Source organism: Scyliorhinus torazame, chromosome 2 (assembly GCF_047496885.1).
Source record: "Scyliorhinus torazame isolate Kashiwa2021f chromosome 2, sScyTor2.1, whole genome shotgun sequence".
Taxonomy (NCBI): Eukaryota; Metazoa; Chordata; class Chondrichthyes; order Carcharhiniformes; family Scyliorhinidae; genus Scyliorhinus; species Scyliorhinus torazame.
Window position 1 is genome coordinate 126,533,529 of NC_092708.1, and position 20,418 is coordinate 126,553,946.

The 20,418-nt window shown below is 47.4% G+C and overlaps 1 long non-coding RNA gene across 1 annotated transcript in view; it reads right to left on the reverse strand.

Annotated features, from left to right (window-relative positions):
• Positions 1 to 403: 403 nt before the first annotated feature.
• LOC140391791 (uncharacterized) overlaps positions 404 to 20,418 on the reverse strand; it is a 44,750-nt gene continuing 24,735 nt past the window's right edge. Inside the window, exon 2 of the long non-coding RNA XR_011935187.1 lies at positions 404 to 2,347. This is a non-coding gene — a long non-coding RNA (uncharacterized lncRNA). The remainder of the gene's footprint in view (positions 2,348 to 20,418) is intronic.

The window sequence follows — 20,418 nt, forward strand, 5'->3', positions numbered from 1 at the left end:
TTTTTCTAATGATAACACAACCACAGGATTGTATTGTTAGTGACTGCAATGTGTTATAATGATGGCTGAGAATGTATCTCTAGCCACTGACATGAATGACTGGAAGGTGTTTCTTTAAGGTCCTATGGACTCCCTCCCTGGAACCCACACAAGGCAATTCTAAAAGAGTTATGACCATCTCTGGTAATGACAAACAATATAATGACCATCTCATCCAAAAAACCTGGTATAATTGCTTAGACTGACCAGTGTACTCCAATTCGAATACACAAAGATGGGGTTGAAAGTTAGCTGAGAGAGCTGCTGAGTATCTGTCAGTCTGTGTATGTGTGTGTGCATGTGCTGTTGTTGATCTCCAAATTTCTTTCTCTGTCAGTCTGGCCTCAATAAAAGTTGAGACGGATTCGCACGTAAACAGAAGTTATTTATTTAGCTTGCAAGCTTGAATCATCTTACAGAAATGTAACAGGACATCCTGCCTCTTACACTCCAGAAAACGACTGACTAAAAGACAAAGAGATCTCTGCAAAATCAATTCAAATGGTATCAAGTTTCACATACTCGACGGACATAGGTCAGCCTATGTCCCTCCTGACCTGTTCGATCTATTCTGATTGGCTCACTTCCAATCCCTTTCTCTGGCCCCTATCAATGCAGTCTCACTCTCATAGACACACCTCTTCCTGCTTTTTCCATGCGGTCTCAAATTCCTTTGTCCCTAACTGCAAAAATCAAAGTGGCTTATTTCTACATTACATTAACTAGTAACTCTAAAGTAACTATTTTATATCACATTCGTCATTCCCTCCTTTTATCATTCCATGATAACCAAACTATCCAATCTATAGCTACGGTTCCTCATCTAAAAAGATTTGTCGCTGCATTTCCAATTCCTGTCTTAGCCCCCCTTCATCTGCTTCACCCTCATGGATTTTAACAGTTAAATTTTTTTTCTCGGTGATTGGGGCGGTGATCTGATCCAGTGCACCCAGCATTCTACCCATCACACATTTAAGGATGGCCAGGCCCACAAAGATGCAGCCGATAGCTACCACTAGATACATGGCCATATTTATCAACCAGTCCTTCCATCCTCCAGATCCCCAGTTACCCCAAGAGTCAGGATCCTGCATCCCGTCCAAGTGATCCCGTATGCGATCCATAAATTTAGTAATGTTAGCGGTCAAGTCTTGAACTCCCATGATACACTTGCCCTGCACTATGGCGCATACCCCACCCTCACGGGCCAGAAGATAGTCAAGAGCATACCGGTTCTGCATTGCAAACAACCGCAGCTGAGACAACTCCTTAGTTATTGCCCCGAGGGCTCCCAAGGTTTCATTTCCCAAGATGGTAAGGCCGCAAATAAAATAATTCCGATCACTAACAGCCAAGGAACCCCCCACACCTCCCAGTGTCAATACGCTCAGAATGCCCCACCCGGCTGAGTGGCCCCGGTTGGGTGCAAGAACCTGAGGTTTTTTCCAGTTCTCGCAAAATTCAGCAGAGGCTGCCCGGCGTGCTAACTGATTATGCAGGTTCCACGCCGAAGGGCAGGGGACTGTGGTAGGGACTAGAGTCCCTATAGCAATTCGGCGGGGAAATGGGGTGACAAAACGTTGGTCGCCGTACCATTAAATAAAAAGTAGTATCCTTGTTCCGTGTGGAGACTAGCATCACAATCAGCATATCGGTTGCGTAAGGACCTCCCAGTAGCCCAGTTTATCCAATTTTGAAATGCCCATTCGGGCCGCCCAGCAATGCGGAAAGCCCTATTCCCGACAGTGATATGAGAGACATTCGCCCAGCCACAAAGGAGCTGGAGGCCAGCGGGTTTTCCTCAGTTTGGCCTTTAATTAACTTAAGTGTATCTCCCGGTAACCTACGTTCTAGCTGTACTTCCCTTCTCACACGCCCCGTCCTCTCTCTAGTCCCTTTCTCTTTCTCATGGTCTCTTCCTACACTCTTCTGACAGCCTGATGTTACCTTTATTGTACCACTTTTAACACATCCAAAATCAAATTTACATGTATTCCAAAAACAAGGCAATGTCCATATAATGTTCCCTTCCCATCGCCGGGGCCGGTGCAGCTGCTTCATGACTCCCGCATTCTCCTTAACTTTGATGACCTTCCATGAGTCGATACCATGTCCTCGTATATGGGGGCAGTGAAGAACATCACCTGTGCATAGGTGATGTATCCTTGTAGATTGGTTGGGGCTACACAGATACATAATATTCCCCTTTTCCATGTCCATCGCCAATAACACGCCAAGCGAAGTGAGGCCAAATATCAGACAGACGATGCGTAGCCACTCCATCATGCTCCACACCTGTAAAATAGCACTGGAGAAGGGAGGCAGGTTAGTATCCGACCTTTTACAGTAGTGGAGATGGACTCAATTTACAGTGATGTAGGTGGACCCAAGCACTTCGCCCCTCCACTTTAACTGCTGTGGGGGTGGTAAGGAGAACTTGGAAGGGCCCGTCCCATCGCGGCTCCGACCCCTTCCTAGTCCAATTTTTGACCATTACATAACTACCGGGCTGGACTGAAAGTGAGCTAGGTACTGGGCAATGGCTGGTGAGCCGCACGGACTGGGCCATGGAGTTCCTTGAGCACTTGCGTAAGGGCTAGAACATAGGTGGTCATTTCTTCAGTCATCTGATGAAACTGAACCCGTCTGGGAACCTGCAGGCTCCAAGGAGTTCTAAGAGGCCTGCCATAAAGAATCTCGGCGGGAGAGAGCCGGGCTGGTCCCGCAGGTGTAACCCGCTGCTGGAAGAGGGCAACGGGGAGCAACTTAAGCCATGTCAGTCCCGTGTCTGCTCTTAATTTAGCCAATTTAGTTTTGAGGGTCTGATTGTGTCTCTCAACCACCCCGGCTGCCTGCGGTCTGTAAGCACAGTGTAACTGCTGGCGTATGCCCAACTGGGAGCAAAACTCCTTGTTAATTTGTCCAATAAAATGAGGCCCATTATCAGAACTTAACTGAGCTGGTATACCGTACCGGGGAATGATTTCCCTCATCAAGACTTTAACCACAGTAACAGCTTTACTATAGATAGTCGGATACGCCTCAACCCATCTGCTGAACACATCCACAATGACCAAAACATATTTATAACATTGACACCTTTCCAACTCAATGTAATCCATTTGGAGCGTCTCAAAGGGACCACTGGGCAACGGGGTTTGCCCCTTCCCACAAGGGATACCTTTTCCGGTGTTATATTGCTGACAAATCAAACACCGATTACTGATACTTTGGGCCAACCCCTGCATTTTAGGGTGCCACCAAGTGTCCAGCAACAAATCACTAGTCCCCCGAGCCCCACAATGAGTTGCAAAGTGTACACATTCGATGACCCATAAAGCCAGTACATCAGACATACAAGTCTGATGTGCAGGCGTGGTCCATAAAGAGGAAACAGAATCATATGTACAACCTAACCGTTTCCACATTTGTTTATCACTCTCAGGAGCGTCCTCCTGTAACCTTATGACGTCTGGCATTGGCTTGTCAGAAGCAGACACATTCATAGTAGATCGTTTAGTCTGACTTAACATTTTAGGCACCATCACTTGCTGAATTTGTGCGGCTGTGCACGCTGCACAATCTGCTCGTTCATTACCAACGTCAACTGGGGTTGTACCATTCGTGTGGGCAGCGCATTTAATAACGGAAATCTGCGCTGGCAGAAGGAGGGCCTGCAGTAGGTCATTAACTAAACCCCGGTGGGATATTTGACCACACATAATCATGTCAGGTTGTTCTGACGAAATGTCACTCAAATCGCCCCTTATTGTGGTAGTTTCCTGAATCAAGGCTAAACAGTCGTGGCCAGGTGCGTCTTCATGGACAGGGGGACCACTAAGAAAACAGGCTGGATTGATAGTGGTACAGTGTTTAAATGTCAGACGTGGATTGTTCAAAAGGTATATCTCATACCTATTCTGACGAGCTGCGGTAAGATGCTGACCATTCGCCCCATATCCCTGGCATGGTACTGGTCATGGACCTGACGTGTAATATGAGGGCTTACCGAAGCTGACTGTGGCCATAAATGTGGTGATATTGTAACAAAATCGGCTGTACCTTCTTTTCCCGTGACTGTGGCTGTAACCTTGACTGGCCATTCGGTCTCAAGTAATGGCCGGTATTTGTCCTCCAACTCCCTGTTTCGTCCAGTTCTGTCATAGGCCAGGGTAACGTGATGCAGTGATAGTGGCTGTTCAATGTCTAACGTCCACCACTGGGGGGTGATAGAAATATAGCACTGTTGTCTCATCCTCCTCTTCGCTGATCCACCCACCCAAAGTCACTATATTGGAGCTCCTGCTGGTAAACTACCATTTCTGCCACTTGTTGGGATCGCAGATCATCCTTTTTCATTACATACTCAGTCTTAACCTTTGTAACTGAGCCTCCTTCTTGGCCTACACCCTCCTTCCAGTAAAATCTGACTGCCCTTGCCATCTGGGAAGGGTCGTTCTCCGTCCAATTCATGTTATTACATTTCACAGCAGTAACCACAGAAGGTGGTAGGCAATGCATTAACATAGCACAGTATTGAGGGGAATTCTGACCATTTTGATACAGCAAATCGCCTGACTGCCCCCGGTAGATTTCATTAAAATGCCCCAGACATTCCTATGGCTCATCAATCTTCCTAGGTTTTAGGTCTAAGATAACAGAAAGATTTATGGGCCTTTGAAATGTGCTATTCAACGCATTCAAGATCTGTGTCCTTCTTTTCTCTATTTGCTCTCTTCTTTTTTAAAACTTAAAAATGTTTGAAAATTCAAATTGAATTACTGCAACTTGCAAGCTTAGCTCTGATCTCAACTCAGAACTAAATTTACAATTTGCTTAACACAAACTTGTATAACATTTACAACTTAATTATTTCTTTATCTTAACAATTTTTTCTTTTAACAAGTTTTTTTTCTGTTACATACACATAAGTATTAGCAAAATCAACTATCATAAGTATTAGCAAAATCAATTATCATCTCCAGATTGACACTTTTTAAAATGGTGTCCATGATCTTCTTTAAGTTTCTATTAATCTCCAGATAAAATGAGATAAACCTTATTTCAAGTAAGTAAAATTTAAGATTCTGGCAATTTCAATCAATTGCTTTCGAAAATAATAACTTTTATCAAAGAGGTGGAGAAACCCACTGGTTTCCTTTAATTAATTCAAAACGTAACTTTGCTGGTGTTCACTGACTCAAAGGAAAGGTATCCGATTACACTGCAGACTGGTGCTGTTATCTCAAGGCCTGAGTGAGAAGCACTGTCTGTTTTCAACTCCGCCTGCTGCTGTTAACCCTTTGAGAGACTTCTGCTTCAACCTCACAATCTCAACTTGACCTCGGAACTTTACAGTCCAAGGAGACAATTTTAGCTTAATCAACTATATATTTAAAACACTCACACATAGAGTTGAACCATCTTCAGATTTAAAAACAGTTATACTGGACTGAACCCCCATCTATTGAAGTCCCATCAGCCCCTGAACCCATATAATAGACTGAACCTTTATTATTTAAAGTCCCATCAGCCTCTGAACCCTGATAATAGACTGAACCTTTATTATTTAAGTCACATCAGCCTCTGAACCCCGATAATAGACTGAACCTTTATTATTTAAGTCACATCAGCCTCTGAACCCTAATAATAGACTGAACCTTTATTATTTAAAGTCCCATCAGCCCAAAACCCTAACCCAAGCCGAAACAACAATATGAAATCCCATCAATTAAAGTGCTAATCCCCAGACTGACCTGTGATTTCGTCGAGGCGGTCTTTCTGTGCCAACCGCGAGTGACCAGACTAATCAGACGATAAGAAGAGGGGAACAATCAATGCTGGTCGTTTTCCATTTCTACATTGAGGGCCCTTTGTTCCCGTCCTCCTGTTCATAATCAGTCTAATTCTGATTTCGCAGTTGGATCAGGATCGCCCAGAGAAATCCCGGGTTTCGGCACCAAATGTTGATCTCCAAATTTCTTTCTCTGTCAGTCTGGCCTCAATAAAAGTTGAGACGGATTCGCACGTAAACAGAAGTTATTTATTTAGCTTGCAAGCTTGAATCATCTTACAGAAATGTAACAGGACATCCTGCCTCTTACACTCCAGAAAACGACTGACTAAAAGACAAAGAGATCTCTGCAAAATCAATTCAAATGGTATCAAGTTTCACATACTCGACGGACATAGGTCAGCCTATGTCCCTCCTGACCTGTTCGATCTATTCTGATTGGCTCACTTCCAATCCCTTTCTCTGGCCCCTATCAATGCAGTCTCACTCTCATAGACACACCTCTTCCTGCTTTTTCCATGCGGTCTCAAATTCCTTTGTCCCTAACTGCAAAAATCAAAGTGGCTTATTTCTACATTACATTAACTAGTAACTCTAAAGTAACTATTTTATATCACATTCGTCACTGTGAGAAAATCAGCTGGAAATTTTCCACACTGAAGGTGATACAGTGATCTAGGCAACGTCCCTGCAAAATAGCCAGCTTTTGCAGAAACATCTGTTGCTCTCTTTGGTGTTGTCTCTTAATTTGGCTCTGCTTAATTACGTTTGTTCAAGAGTCGCCAGGTATCTTTCGACACCGCCACAAGGTTCAAACCGAATACTGATCAAAGACTCGATACACCAGTTAGTAAGTTCAAAAGCAATGCTCATTTATTTACACACAGTCAAATATACTCATGCATAAAACTCTACAAACTAAACTATCACTATTACTAAAGCCTATACTTAGCTGTTGGTGCCCACTCAGTCAGAGGAACAATGGCCGTTGCTCAGTCCTGAGGCTGCTGGGTTGAGCTGTTTACAGGATAGCAACTAGGAGCGTCTATCTCATAGCGTGCGTTGACTTGGGACTTGCTTGGTCTGGCGTAGCTGCTAGGCTGGCCGCTCTTCGCTGAGAGCAAAGGCCAAAGAAGAAAGATTCTCTCTTGGGGAATACTTTTTATACCTGAAAGGGCTTCGCGCGCTTTTGGGCGGGCCTTGAACTTGGCCTCAGTTAATTGGGCCTTTCCCAATCATTCTTATCGATCTTCCTCCAATAGAGGGGTGGGTTCCCTGGTTGCTGGGCGTGTCCTAGGTGGCCATTGGTTTGCTTTGTTTGAGTCTCCTCTGGCGCCGGGGTGTCTGCCTTAACATTGTTTATCTAAATGTTTCCCTTTTGTCCCCGGAGATGGCTCATTAGTATGTAGATGGCTTAGCAGTTTCTGTCCTGTCTGAGAACCAAGGCTCTAATCAACAGACAGCCCTTGCACCTGCTTGTTTTTCAGTATTGTCCAATTTTCCCTGCATTCTTTGCAAGTGCCCATTTTGCAATCGGGACGTGGCCATCCCAGATGGCTACACACCCTCCTTGTGATCCTCAATGCAAAGTGTGAAGGATCACACTACTGCGTTGTCTTCATCCTCTGACCAAACAGGGCACCCCTACTTAGGCTCTACACTGTCCTATCCTATGCAACACAATTTTACCTAAACCATTTTAAATACATTCATTATCATAAAACTCTACGTGGCGCTATGACATAAATACATGCATTACAGAAAAGTAAAAAAACTGGAACCGCTAACTATTCTCAATAAACTATCCTTAGTCAAACAATCCAAAAATAATCTATACATCTTAACCTGTACAAAATAGCAGCACACAAATTTCTCTGGCCTGGCAGTCAGACACAGAGGTTTACATCTCTTTATTCCACAGAATACATAAAGAAAAATGGATGCACTGGGTTGCCAAAACCAAAACAAAAGAATTTTGAACGTAACGAGCCAAAATGGGTATGGGCCACGGCGGGTAAGAAATGGGTGGAATCCCCAGGTAGGACGATGATCAATGCCCTATGTGCTTGACCCGAGCGTAGCTGACCAGAGTGGGGTCCTCAGACAGGGAGGGGACCAATGCCATTTCTCCACTGCCTGAGCAACCAGCAAGAACGGGTAAGAATGTGGTCGTCGTGGGGGCTGCCTCTCGAATCAGGAGAGTAGCTATGAGTCGTGTTCTGTCGACAAACTAGTTCCTCTGAACGGTTGTCTGGCGACAAACTTGTGCCTTTAAACTGGCTTCTGTTGACAAACGGGTTCCTCTGAACTATTGTCTGGGGACAAACATGTTCCATTAACAGGCATTGGGCGTCAAAGGAGTGGTGACGTGGGGCCGTGAAAACTGTTAAGTTTACGAACAACACTTAACGTTAACACTAACAAACAAACATACAACAAAAATTTTGCAGGTTCCATGAGAAAGGACACCGTATCTCTCCATCGGTTCCTTTTTTCTCCATCATCTGGACACCTCACTGCTCAATAGCGAACAGGGTCGCAAAGGGACTTGTTTGGCGGGAGTCAGACTCTATGTCATCATCTTCTCCCGGCTGCCAAACTCTTGACTGTAGTAACCGTGCTAAAGCTGCTTGGGGCGTATTGGGGTCCATCTCATCATTCCGGATGAGCCTGAACGAATTGTCTCGGTGCCAGAATCGTGTGTTGAGGTTGGAACTACTATGCTTCAATCCGTAATCGTCGGGCGGTGGGTCTGGGTCAGGGGCTTTGATATATGTAATCTCGAAGGGGTCAGTAGAATCATGCTCAGATTCGCTGGGAGTGGGTCTCGTGCAGGGGTATAGTCGTAATGTGGTGTGCTGTGGTTATCGTCATCGTGATCGCTATCACTGTCGCTGTTGCTGCTGGTTAAGGGAAGGGAGAGGTGGTGTCGTGCCTCTGGGGGTGGAGTTGAAGTCATGTCTGAGGGCGGGCTGGACTGGTTGGGGGGGTAGGAATACGTCATCTGTGGGTGGGGTGTGATTGTCTGCTGCTGTGAGCAGGATGTGGTGTGTGTGGTTATTTTGCGAGCCATAAGCCTTGAGCTGGTTTATATGAAACCACGCAGACTTACCATTGGGATATGTAATTTTGTATACTGAGGGGCTGACTTTGTCCGAAATGGAGTACGGTCCGGAAAATTTGGTGGAAAGGAATGAACTGGGGTTGTAAAGGGAAAGCATAACTTGTTGCCCTACTGTAAACACAGTGGCGTGTACTGTTTTGTCGAACAAGCCTTGCTCTGTTTCTTCCTGGTTCCAAGTCTCACAGCTGCTGTGAGTTGGGCTGCCTTTATGTTCTCTGACAATTGTTGAACCGCATTTTCATGCATGAGGGCTGTGACCTCGGGGCTGGTCAAATCCAGTCCTAATAAATACTCAGTGCCTTTCATGGGGCGTCCGGTCATGAGGGTGTGGGGGGGTGTATCCTGTGGACGTGGATGCCGTGTTTCTTATAAACATTAAAGCAAATGGGAGAACTGAATCCCAGGTGCTGTTATTCTGTTGTATCATCTTCCTGAGGGTGGCTTTTAATGTCCTATTCATCCGCTCTACAATACCACTTGACTGTGCGTGGTATTCAATGTGAAACTTTGTCAAATGCCGAAAATCGTGAGGAAGTTTTTCATTACACGTCCTGTGGAATGGGAGCCTTGGTCGGACTCTATACTGCGGGGGAGGCCCCATCTTGTAAAGATGTGGGGCGTCATTCTCCGACCCCCCGCCGGGTCGGAGAATGGCCGATGGCCGCCGTGAATCCCGCCCCCGCCGAAGTCGCCGGTACCGGAGATTGGGTGGGGGGCGGGAATCGGGCCGCGCCGGTTGGCAGGACCCCCCGCTCAATTCTCTGGCCCGGATGGGCCGAAGACCCGCCCAGAAATTGCCTGTCCCGCCGGCGTAAATCAAAGCTGGTATTTACCGGCGGGACCAGGCGGCGTGGGCGGGCTCCGGGGTCCTGTGGGGGGCACGGGGTGATCTGACCCCGGGGGGTGCCCCACGGTGACCTGGCCCGCGATCGGGGCCCACTGATCCGCGGGCGGGCCTGTGCCGTGGGGGCACTCTTTCCCTTCCGCCTCCGCCACGGTCTCCAACATGGCGGAGGCGGAAGAGACTCTCCACACTGCACATGCGCGGTAAACTGTCGGTGGCTGCTGACGCTCCCGCGCATGCGCCGCATTTCCGTGCCAGCTGGCGGGGCACCAAACGCCATTTCCGCCAGCTGGCGGGGCGGAAATCCCTCCGGCGCCGGCCTAGCCCCTCAATGTTGGGGCTCGGCCCCCAAAGATGCGGAGCATTCCGCACCTTTGGGCTGGCGCGATGCCCGTCTGATTGGCGCCGTTTTTGGTGCCAGTCGACGGACATCGCGCCGTTGGGGGAGAATTTTGCCCGTGGTGTGTTAATATGTTATCCATTGTCTTGGCCATATTAGTTCGCGATGGAAATGCTTCCACCCATTTTGTGAAGGTGTCTTTGACCACATACTTATAACCATTTCTGCACGGGGGTAGGGGTCCTATATAATCTATCTGGAGGTTTGTCCAGGGTCCATTAACGGGGCGGGTATGTCTAAGTTGAGCCTTTTTCGCATATCTGGCCGGATTGTTCTGGGCACAGATTAAGCAATTCTCTATGTAGTGCGTTACATCGGTTTTTAAATCAGGCCACCAGCAGAGCGGTCTGAGGTGGGCTAGGGTGGGTCCAATACCTTGGTGTCCATGATTGTCATGGAACTGACAAATGATCTGGTTCCTGTCCTGGCTGGGAACTATATAAATTCCATCCTTTAAAATCACACCGTCATGTGCCTTATTGCATTCTTGTATTTATCATATGGGGCTGGGAAGGTACCCTTTAAAACTTCGCTGAGTTTCTCGTCCTCTTTCTGTGCCTTCGCTAAATCCTGAATGTTGGTCTGTGAGACCTGAACTGCGTGTACTGGGGTGCTTTCGGGGGGTTCCAAAAATAACCATGCCTGGAGCCTGCCTTCGCTAGGGTGTCTGCTTTAACGTTTCCGGGGGGGAGGAAGAACGGTGATGACTGCGAACCTTAATTACTCCGTATTTCCTATCCTTCGCTGTCTATAAGATATGGTGGAGTAATGGGGCCGAGGGTAGGGGTTTACCGTCCGCGGAAACAAATCCTCTTGTTTCCCAGAGTGGTAGGAATTCCGTCAAACTATTACATACATACAAGCTGTCCGAATAGATGTCTGCTGGGGTCGGGAACGAGTCTAGGTGGTCTACAATATATTCAATCGATTGCTGCCAGCTCTGCTGCCTGCGAGCCTAAATGTCCCGGCAACTTTAATGCAATCTCATCTAGGGCGCGTCCCTGCGCGTCAACTACGTAAATACCGCAACCGGTAATTCTCTTTCCATTTAACATTGTGGAGGAGCCATCCACATAAATCTTCAGGGGTGCGCACGTGTCTGTGGGCTGGGGTCTCTGGGATGTACTACCTGTTTTCCTGGGAGGTGGTTTTGGGAATAAATGGGCCTGTGTTTTGTGGTGATGATCTCACATTCATGAGGGGTGCCTGCATACTGCAAATTATTGGCAAGGAAGGTGTGGGTCGTGGTTCTTTTCACTGTGATGTCCCGTCCCTGTAAAAGAAGGGTCCAACGGGCTGCACGGATTTGGCTGACTGTGCCATCTTTAAGTCAGCCGTCTAACAATAGCTGTGTCGGTGTGTGTTCTGTGAGGATGGTGATGGGGTTGAGCCCTGTAATGTAGGCGAAGTATTGCACTGCCCAAAAAACTGCGAGCAGGTGCCTTTCACAGGCAGAAAATCCTTGCTCTACGGGGTCTAACACGCGTGCGGCGTATGCTACGGGGCGTAATTGGTCATGGCGTTCCTGGAGGAGAACGGCCGAAAGGGTTCGGTCGGTGCTTGCTACTTCGATAGCGTACAGGGAATGTGGATCTGGGACCTGTAGTGCGGGGGCTGTGCTGAGTGCTCTTTTTAAAGCATCCACGGCATCTGTATGATGTGGAAGCCATTCCCAAGGTGCCTGCTTCTTGAGAGGTTCGGATGGGGGCGCTGCTTTAGTGGCAAAACCGTTAATATGGTTTCGGCAGTAGCCAACCAGTCCTAAAAATGACCGGAGGGCTGAGACATTGTGGGGAAGGGCCAATTTGACGATCGAGTCAATTCTCTTGTGCTCGATCTCGCGTTTACCATGAGTGATCACTGTTCCCAAGTAAATCACTTTTTCTTTCAGAGTCTAGGCCTTCTTGGGGTTGACTTTACATCCAATTTCTTTTAGGAATGCTAGGAGTTCAGCGAGAAGCAAAATGTGCTCTCCCTTTGTGTCTGTCTGTAGTAACAAGTCGTCTACATACTGGACCAGACAATCGGGGCGGGAAAACTTTGCTAATCCATTTGCCAGCTGTCGGTGGGAAATGGAGGGGGAGTTGTGGAAGCCTTGTGGAAGGCACGTCCACGTGTATTGTTGCCCGTGGACTGTAAAGGCGAATTTGTACTGGCACGCTTTAGCCAATGGAATCGACCAAAAGCCGTTACTAATGTCCAAAACCAAAAAAATCTTTGACTCGATTCCCTGTTTGAGCATGGTCTCGGGACTCGTGGATACGGTGGGGCTGCTGCTGGGGTTACTTTGTTCAGGTCCCGGTAATCAATGGTCAGTCGCCATGATCCATCGGGTTTCCTGACGGGCCAAATTGGTGCATTGTTTGTGGAGGCTCCTGATCTGAGTACGCCTTGATCAAGCAGACTCTCTATTACTTTGGAGATTTCTCCCTCTGCTTCCTGGGGAAACCCATACTGCTTCTGGAGTTTGGGGTCGGGACCTGGAATGTTCACAAAGCCAGCCAAATTGCCACAGTCGTGCTTGTCATAGATTATCATAGAATTTACAGTGCACAGCTTGTGCTGTGCAAATGCTGCTTTATGTTCCTGCAGGACTGCCCTAACCTGTTTGTTTGCATTAATGGCTCGAGGGTCAAACCAGAAGTCTCCTACTGAGCTAATCCTGTTTACGTACTCTCCTACTGTGAGCGTGGCGGGGGCTCGTGCTGCCTTTGCCATTTTCTAAACTTGTTAACTGGGTCAAAAGAAAGGTTATGGGAGCTCATGAAATCGATCCCAAGGATATGTTCTGCTGTCTGGTGCAGATCAACTAAAACGACGGGGTGCTTGGTTGCGATGTTCCCCATCTGTATTGCGATAGGGGCTGTGATGTGTCCCTGTTGTAAATGGTCTGTAAAACCGCTGAGTGTGATGGTCTCTGATGGGCCACATGTCTCGCTGGAACATCGTGGAGGAATTGAGTATGGTGCGGGACCCTCCTGTGTCCCAAAGAAATTCTACGGGGTGTCCCCGGACTTTGCCTGCTACGACCGGTCTACCGGACTTGTCCCAATGGGTGTCGCAGACCCAAGTTGGGGAGCCCGAACACCGTCAGTCGGTGTCGTTCACGTCTGCATTCTCTGAATGGGTGCTAACGCTATGGCATGGCTTTGCCCTATTCCTGTTTAGGGTGCCTGTCTGTTGGCTTCTCTGCTGCTTCTGGGGCGCTTGACACTCTCGTGCAAAATGTTCTAGCTGGCCACAGTTGTAACATTCTTGAGCTTTGGGCTGGGGTGGGCTGTTCCTGCCCTCATTTACCCATGCGGGGTTCTGGTGCGCTTTAACTGGGTTCATCTCTGCCTGCTCTTCATCGGATGCTATAAATGTGGTTTTGCCAGCAACTGGTTGCTCCCAAGCGCGGGACAATCTCTTCAAAACCCATTGTTCATTGTGGGCCTCATCTGAGGGGACATAATTTGCACAAGCTTTTCGTCCTGCGTCTGTGGCGTGGGAGACTAGAATTCGGGTCCATTTGGCCACATTATCTGGAGACAAATGGGTGCGGGCTAACTCTCCGAAAACTGCTGTGAAATGTATCCACAAGCATCCAGAAAACGCTGTGGGGTGCTCTGTCTTCTTTTGCCTACACTTATTCAGGCCTTCTACGCGGTCTCCTCTGTTAAAGCCGATCGCATCAAGGATCGCTGTGTGCATCTCTTGGAGTGTGCCTCCTCCAACATTCTGTGGGTCGGGAAGGGCCGCCACGACTGAAGGGTCGAGGCTTAAAACTGTGAACTTCACTTCCTCCTTTTCGTCCAGGCCGTACATGGTTGCCTGCTGTTTGACTTTCACGAAAAATTGGTGGGGGTCTGATGTGGGAAGGAACGGTGTAATTTTTCCACACGCGTCCCGTAATTGGGTCACGGTTAACGGGGTTGTGTAAAGGAAATCTGCTTCTCCTTCTCCTGAGGCTCTGCGGTGTGTGGTTACAGGGTTCATGGGGGTGTATTCTGCCTGTTCGGTTGGGGGTTGGGGCGCTTTTCTTTTCTGGGGTTTTTCCTGTGTACATGTCCCATGTGCGGATCTATGGGCAGTCTCGTTCAATTCCTGCCAATCGGGGTGTTTTCCTGATCTAATTGTGGTGCAAATGTGCTTTGAGACCCATTTTGAACGGACAGCAGAGATTGCAAACCTGCAATTTGCTTCCGGCACTTTGCGTGGTCTACGGAGCTCTGCCTTTGTTCCGTTGTGGAAGTATGGAATGCTCGTAGGGCTGCTTTCAGATCATTGCACTGTTTCTGCAATTTCTCCACTTGCTGTTCTGTCTCTTGTCTTACCAAGACTGCACATTGCGTGTCCTGGTAGGCCTTATCATATTGCGTCTGACAACTGTTCAAATGCGCGAGACAAGACTGATGTGCCCTCTTGGCATCATCCACCTCTCTGTCCCTTGCTGCTAACTGCTCTTTCAAATCTCTATTCTCCTTCTCTACTTCGCTCACGTCTACCTCACTACTTCTGTCTCTCTCCTCTATCTCTCTACGGAGCATCCTAACGACCTCCTCTGTGCTTCACAATTGTGCCACGCAGGACACGATTGCCATCAGCTTGCGAGCTTTCCCTCAGCTCTTCTTGTGTATCTCTGACAGGTTCTCCCACCAAGTATGTCCTATACTCCCGGGACCTGTTTCCTCATTATCGCAGAATTCACTGCAAAGGGGCCATCCTTTCCCTTTGAGATATTTCCTGATCTCATCTTCCCAAACGGGACACTGTCCTACTCTACTGGTCGCTGCGACCTCAAATTCCTGGGGGTTCGTAAGGCGTTCCATTGCCTTCATTGCCATTTTCTCTATCTAGGTTCTCTACTGAATTTGGAACAGAGGGTGATAAAGTGCTGATGTAAACATGGGTACAGCTTACGTTAATATCCGGCCTACAAAACCCCCGACAGTTTTACGCAACAAAATCTCTCAGGTTTCCCTTATATCCCAGTTAGTACGCATGCATTAACGCACTTCCGAATCTCGGAGGTTTGATCAGTATTGTTCTTACACTTGTGGTTTCTCTGTTTCCAATTGGATTCTCAATTCAAATTTTGGGTTCTCGGAGTGGTTAGGCCACTTCTAAGTCGAGTCCCGTTAGATGTCGCCAGTAAATGTTGCTCTCTTTGGTGTTGTCTCTTAATTTGGCTCTGTTTAATTACTTTTGCTCAAGAGTCGGCAGGTCTCCTTCGACACCGCCACAAGGTTCAAACCGAATACTGATCAAAGACTCGATACACCAGTTAGTAAGTTCAAAAACAATGCTCATTTATTTACACACAGTCAAATATACTCATGCATAAAACTCTACAAACTAAACTATCACTATTACTAAAGCCTATACTTAGCTTCAGGTGCCCACTCAGTCAGAGGAACAATGGCCGTTGCTCGGTTCTGAGGCTGCTGGGTTGAGCTGTTTACAGGATAGCAACTAGGAGCGTCTATCTCGTAGCGTGCGTTGACTTGGAACTTGCTTGGTCTGGCGTAGCTGCTAGGCTGGTCTCTTTTCGCTGAGAGCCAAGGCCAAAGAAGAAATATTCTCTCTTGGGGAATGCTTTTTATACCTGAAAGGGCTTCGCGTGCTTTTGGGCGTGCCTTGAACTTGGCCTCAATTAATTGGGTCTTTCCCAATCATTCTTATCAATCTTCCTCCAATAGAGGGGTGGGTTCCCTGGTTGCTGGGCGTGTTCTAGGTGGCCGTTGGTTTGCTTTGTTTGAGTCTCCTCTGGCGCCGGGGTGTCTGCCTTGACATTGTTTATTTAAATGTTTCGCTTTTGTCCCCGGCGATGGCTCATTAGTATGTAGATGGCTTAGCAGTTTCTATCCTGTCTGAGAGCCAAGACTCTAATCAACAGACAGACCTTGCACCTGCTTATTTTTCAATTTTCCCTGCATTCTTTGCAAGTGTCCATTTTGTAATCGGGACGTGGCCATCCCAGATGGCTACACATCTAAAACTTTATCTCTGACTGTGAAAGTCGATCTGCCAGCAGAATGATCACCGCTGGAACAAAACTGAAATCTCCAAACCGAACTACAGAACATCTGAATGGAACAATCATAATAATAATAATCTTTAATGTCACAAGTAGGCTTACATTAACACTACAATGAATTTACTGTGAAAAGCCCCTAGTCACCACATTCCGGTGCCTGTTCGGGTATACTGAGGGAGAATTCGGAATGTCTAAAATATCTAAGAGCACAGCTTTTGGGACTTATGGGAGGAAACCAGAGCGCCCGGAGGAAACGCACGCAGACACAGGGAGAACGTACAGACTCCGTGCAGACAGTGGCCCAAGCTGGGAATCGAACCCGGGACCCTGGTGCTGTGCAGCAGCAGTGCTATCCACTGTGCTACTGTGCTGCCCACCAGCTACTGGAATCAACCTGTATTGGCCATAATGCGTCATCAGCTATTCCTCGCAACTCAAGGACTGTTCCATATAACTTCTTGTTTATATCTACTTACTATTGGACTCAATTCTTACTTCTAGTCCATATGAATGTAGATGCCTGTGTTTTACCATTCTGCCTTACATTTTTAGTGGTTAATAAACTTACTCTATCTTAATTCAAGAAAGCCTGGCTAAATCGGCTCCTTTTTAAACATAACTATTGGGTCTGGAAAGGCATCCAGGGAAAGGGAACTTTAGTTGCTACCAGCAGAGGGAAGGTTGAATAAAGACATGGAGCTAGCCATCCCTCCTCATTCGGGTTTGTACAATTTGGGGTTTCCCAGTCAGAGGGACTTTGCCAGGATCACTGACATTTGGAGAGCCTCATCTGGCGCTGGTTGTAACAACTTTCACTTTCTTTGAGTTGAAACGAATATGGTCATCTTTCAAGGCTACACTGTCCATGACATAATGCTGCAGAATTTTTGTTTCAGAAAATCCAGGCTGGGCCTCTGATGTAGATTTAGTAAGGATGGGTACTGCGTTCAGCAAGAGCTTCGAAGATTTATCAATTTTCTGTATAGCTCCTAAAGTAAATAATGAACTTGACATTTCTGCAAACTATTTACATTTGACACATAATGGATAACAAAAGAGTCCTCAGTTTATTCCTTAACTAAGATTGATAAATGGAAAAACCTGAATGTCCCACTGTTGTGTAATTTATTTTTTCTGACCATGACATTTTAGAAAAAAAATTATCTACTTTATCTACTTATGCCAAACACAATGTTGTATGAAAGGACATTCGGGGACACCGGCCTCTGTACTGTCCTGAAAGTAATTGCCAGGGGAACAGAGTGGGCAACCTGACACAATAGGTTCATCCTCCCTCCCTCTTTGTGGGAAAAAGTAGCCTCCAAACAGGTGCCTTCAAGAGTAATGGAGTCTCACTACCTGGGATGATGTGCTACCCTTTCTCCACTGAACACTACATATTTCATTAATACCAGCAGAATTACAATACAATGGGCATTTATTTTCACAACTTTTTATTTACTGCAGAGTATAAGTATGGGAGATGTTTTAATGTTCCCCAGAGGCATACAATACTATAATAGTCGCTAGTGAGATGTGTCCTTACTTGTGTACACTGATTACCAATGTACAGACACAGAACAAAATATAGACATGCCAAATTATATATTGAGCGTATCCGATTAGTGACCACACTTGAGAATTGCGGAGCAATAGTAATCATGATTAAGTAACAGATGGAATCCATGCAATAATGAAAAGGATGTATACGTTGTCTCAAAATGTTTTATTTAATTACGATCTGTTTGGCACAAGATTGACTGCCTGCATAACAGAAGCAACTTACACCAAATCTAAGTAACAACCACATAAAGTACTAACCCTGGTAAAGGGCTTTGTAGAAAATCTTACTTTTGTTCCAGACACAACGAAGTAGAATCGGTGCCATTGTGAATAGCACCAAGTTGATATACAAAACAAGCTCCACACTTTAATACCTTCACTAATTACAGCACAGTATGCAAGAGGGGTGGATAGCGACAGGCAAATTGGCAATAATATGGTAAAGTAAGTCTTCTATTATTTTAACAGATATTTAGGAGTGTAGGAGTGTGAGCTTAATAGCACACCAATATAATACAACTTCAATGATGACATACTCAAATCAATACATTACAATAATAATGAGGGAGGAAGGCAGGGGTGCTAAATGTGCAAGAGGGATTATGGCATAGTTGACCAGAGGTGGGAGGTGGGTCATGGTGGGCCTTCCAGAGCTGGTGGCGGAAAGAGGGATGAAAATGGAGTTCACGGGGAAGGTGAATATCTACAGCATGATTGTGCATAGATCCAGGGTTATAGAGGGAAGGTCAATGGTGAGATTCTGAGAGCTGAGGATAACAGAGAAAAGGTCAAGGGTGACTTAGTGAGGGTCAAGGCTGATAGAGGAAGGTCAGATGAATGCATGGCAGTTAAGAAACAGAAAAATAGGAAAATGTATGGCACAGAAGGAGGCCATCCTATCCAGTTAGTTGCTGATGGATTTCTTCTGGCCCAGCTGCTGAGTTATGTTACAAATACAAAGTTTATAGCTCATGGCTGGAATTTTCCAGGAATTGTGATTCATGTTCCCGCCGACAGCACATCCCCGCCCATGGGTTTCCCGTCGGTGTGTGGTGACTTCAATGAGAAATCCCATTGACAAGCGGCGGGAGCAGAGAATCCCACTGCCAGTGGACAGTGGGCCGCTGAGAAACATGGGGCTTGAGGACCAGAGAATCCAGCCCGAGAACTTCTGGTTAGCACATTCCAATGAAACTGTTGATCCAACAGAAGCAGAAATGGCCATCTCAGCTTTTCCAGGGTATGTGCAATGAGTGCACGAGAGTTGAAGGAAGGAGAGAACATGTCCCCTTCTTTTACAACAGTAGCTACCATATTCAACTGTGTTTTTAAAGGTCCCAAGCTTTTTATTGAATAAGTGCAAGTTGATGAGTGAGTGGGTAGATGAGTGAGTGAGTGAGTGAGTGGGTGGGTGGATGAGTGGGTGGGTGGGTGGATGAGTGGGTGGGTGGGTGGATGAGTGAGTGAGTGAGTGGGTGAGTGGATGAGTGAGTGAGTGAGTGGGTGGGTGGGTGAGTGAGTGAGTGGGTGGGTGGGTGGGTGGGTGGGTGGATGAGTGAGTGAGTGAGTGGATGAGTGAGTGAGTGGGTGGGTGGCTGGATGGGTGGGTGGATGAGTGGGTGAGTGGGTGGATGAGTGAGTGAGTGAGTGAGTGAGTGGGTGGGTGGGTGGGTGGGTGGATGAGTGAGTGGGTGGGTGGATGAGTGAGTGAGTGAGTGAGTGAGTGGATGAGTGAGTGAGTGAGTGAGTGGATGAGTGAGTGAGTGAGTGGGTGAGTGGATGAGTGAGTGAGTGAGTGGATGGGTGGGTGAGTGAGTGGGTGGGTGGATGAGTGAGTGAGTGAGTGGGTGGGTGGGTGAGTGAGTGAGTGGGTGGGTGGATGAGTGAGTGAGTGAGTGGGTGGGTGAGTGAGTGAGTGAGTGGGTGGGTGAGTGGATGAGTGAGTCAGTGAGTGGGTGGGTGGGTGAGTGGGTGGGTGGGTGGGTGAGTGAGTGGGTGGGTGGATGAGTGAGTGAGTGAGTGGGTGGGTGAGTGAGTGAGTGAGTGGGTGGGTGAGTGAGTGGGTGGGTGGGTGAGTGAGTGAGTGGGTGGGTGGATGAGTGAGTGAGTGAGTGGGTGGGTGGGTGAGTGAGTGAGTGGGTGGGTGGGTGAGTGAGTGAGTGGGTGGGTGGATGAGTGAGTGAGTGAGTGGGTGGGTGGGTGGGTGAGTGAGTGAGTGGGTGGGTGAGTGAGTGACTGAGTGGATGAGTGAGTGAGTGGGTGGGTGGGTGGGTGGGTGAGTGAGTGAGTGGGTGGGTGGGTGAGTGAGTGAGTGAGTGGGTGGGTGGATGAGTGAGTGACTGAGTGGATGAGTGAGTGAGTGGGTGGGTGGGTGAGTGAGTGAGTGGGTGGGTGGATGAGTGAGTGAGTGAGTGGGTGGGTGAGTGAGTGAGTGAGTGGGTGGGTGAGTGAGTGAGTGGGTGGGTGGATGAGTGAGTGAGTGAGTGGGTGGGTGGGTGAGTGAGTGAGTGGGTGGGTGGGTGAGTGAGTGAGTGAGTGGGTGGGTGGATGAGTGAGTGGGTGGGTGGGTGGATGAGTGAGTGAGTGAGTGGGTGGGTGGGTGAGTGAGTGAGTGGGTGGGTGGGTGGATGAGTGA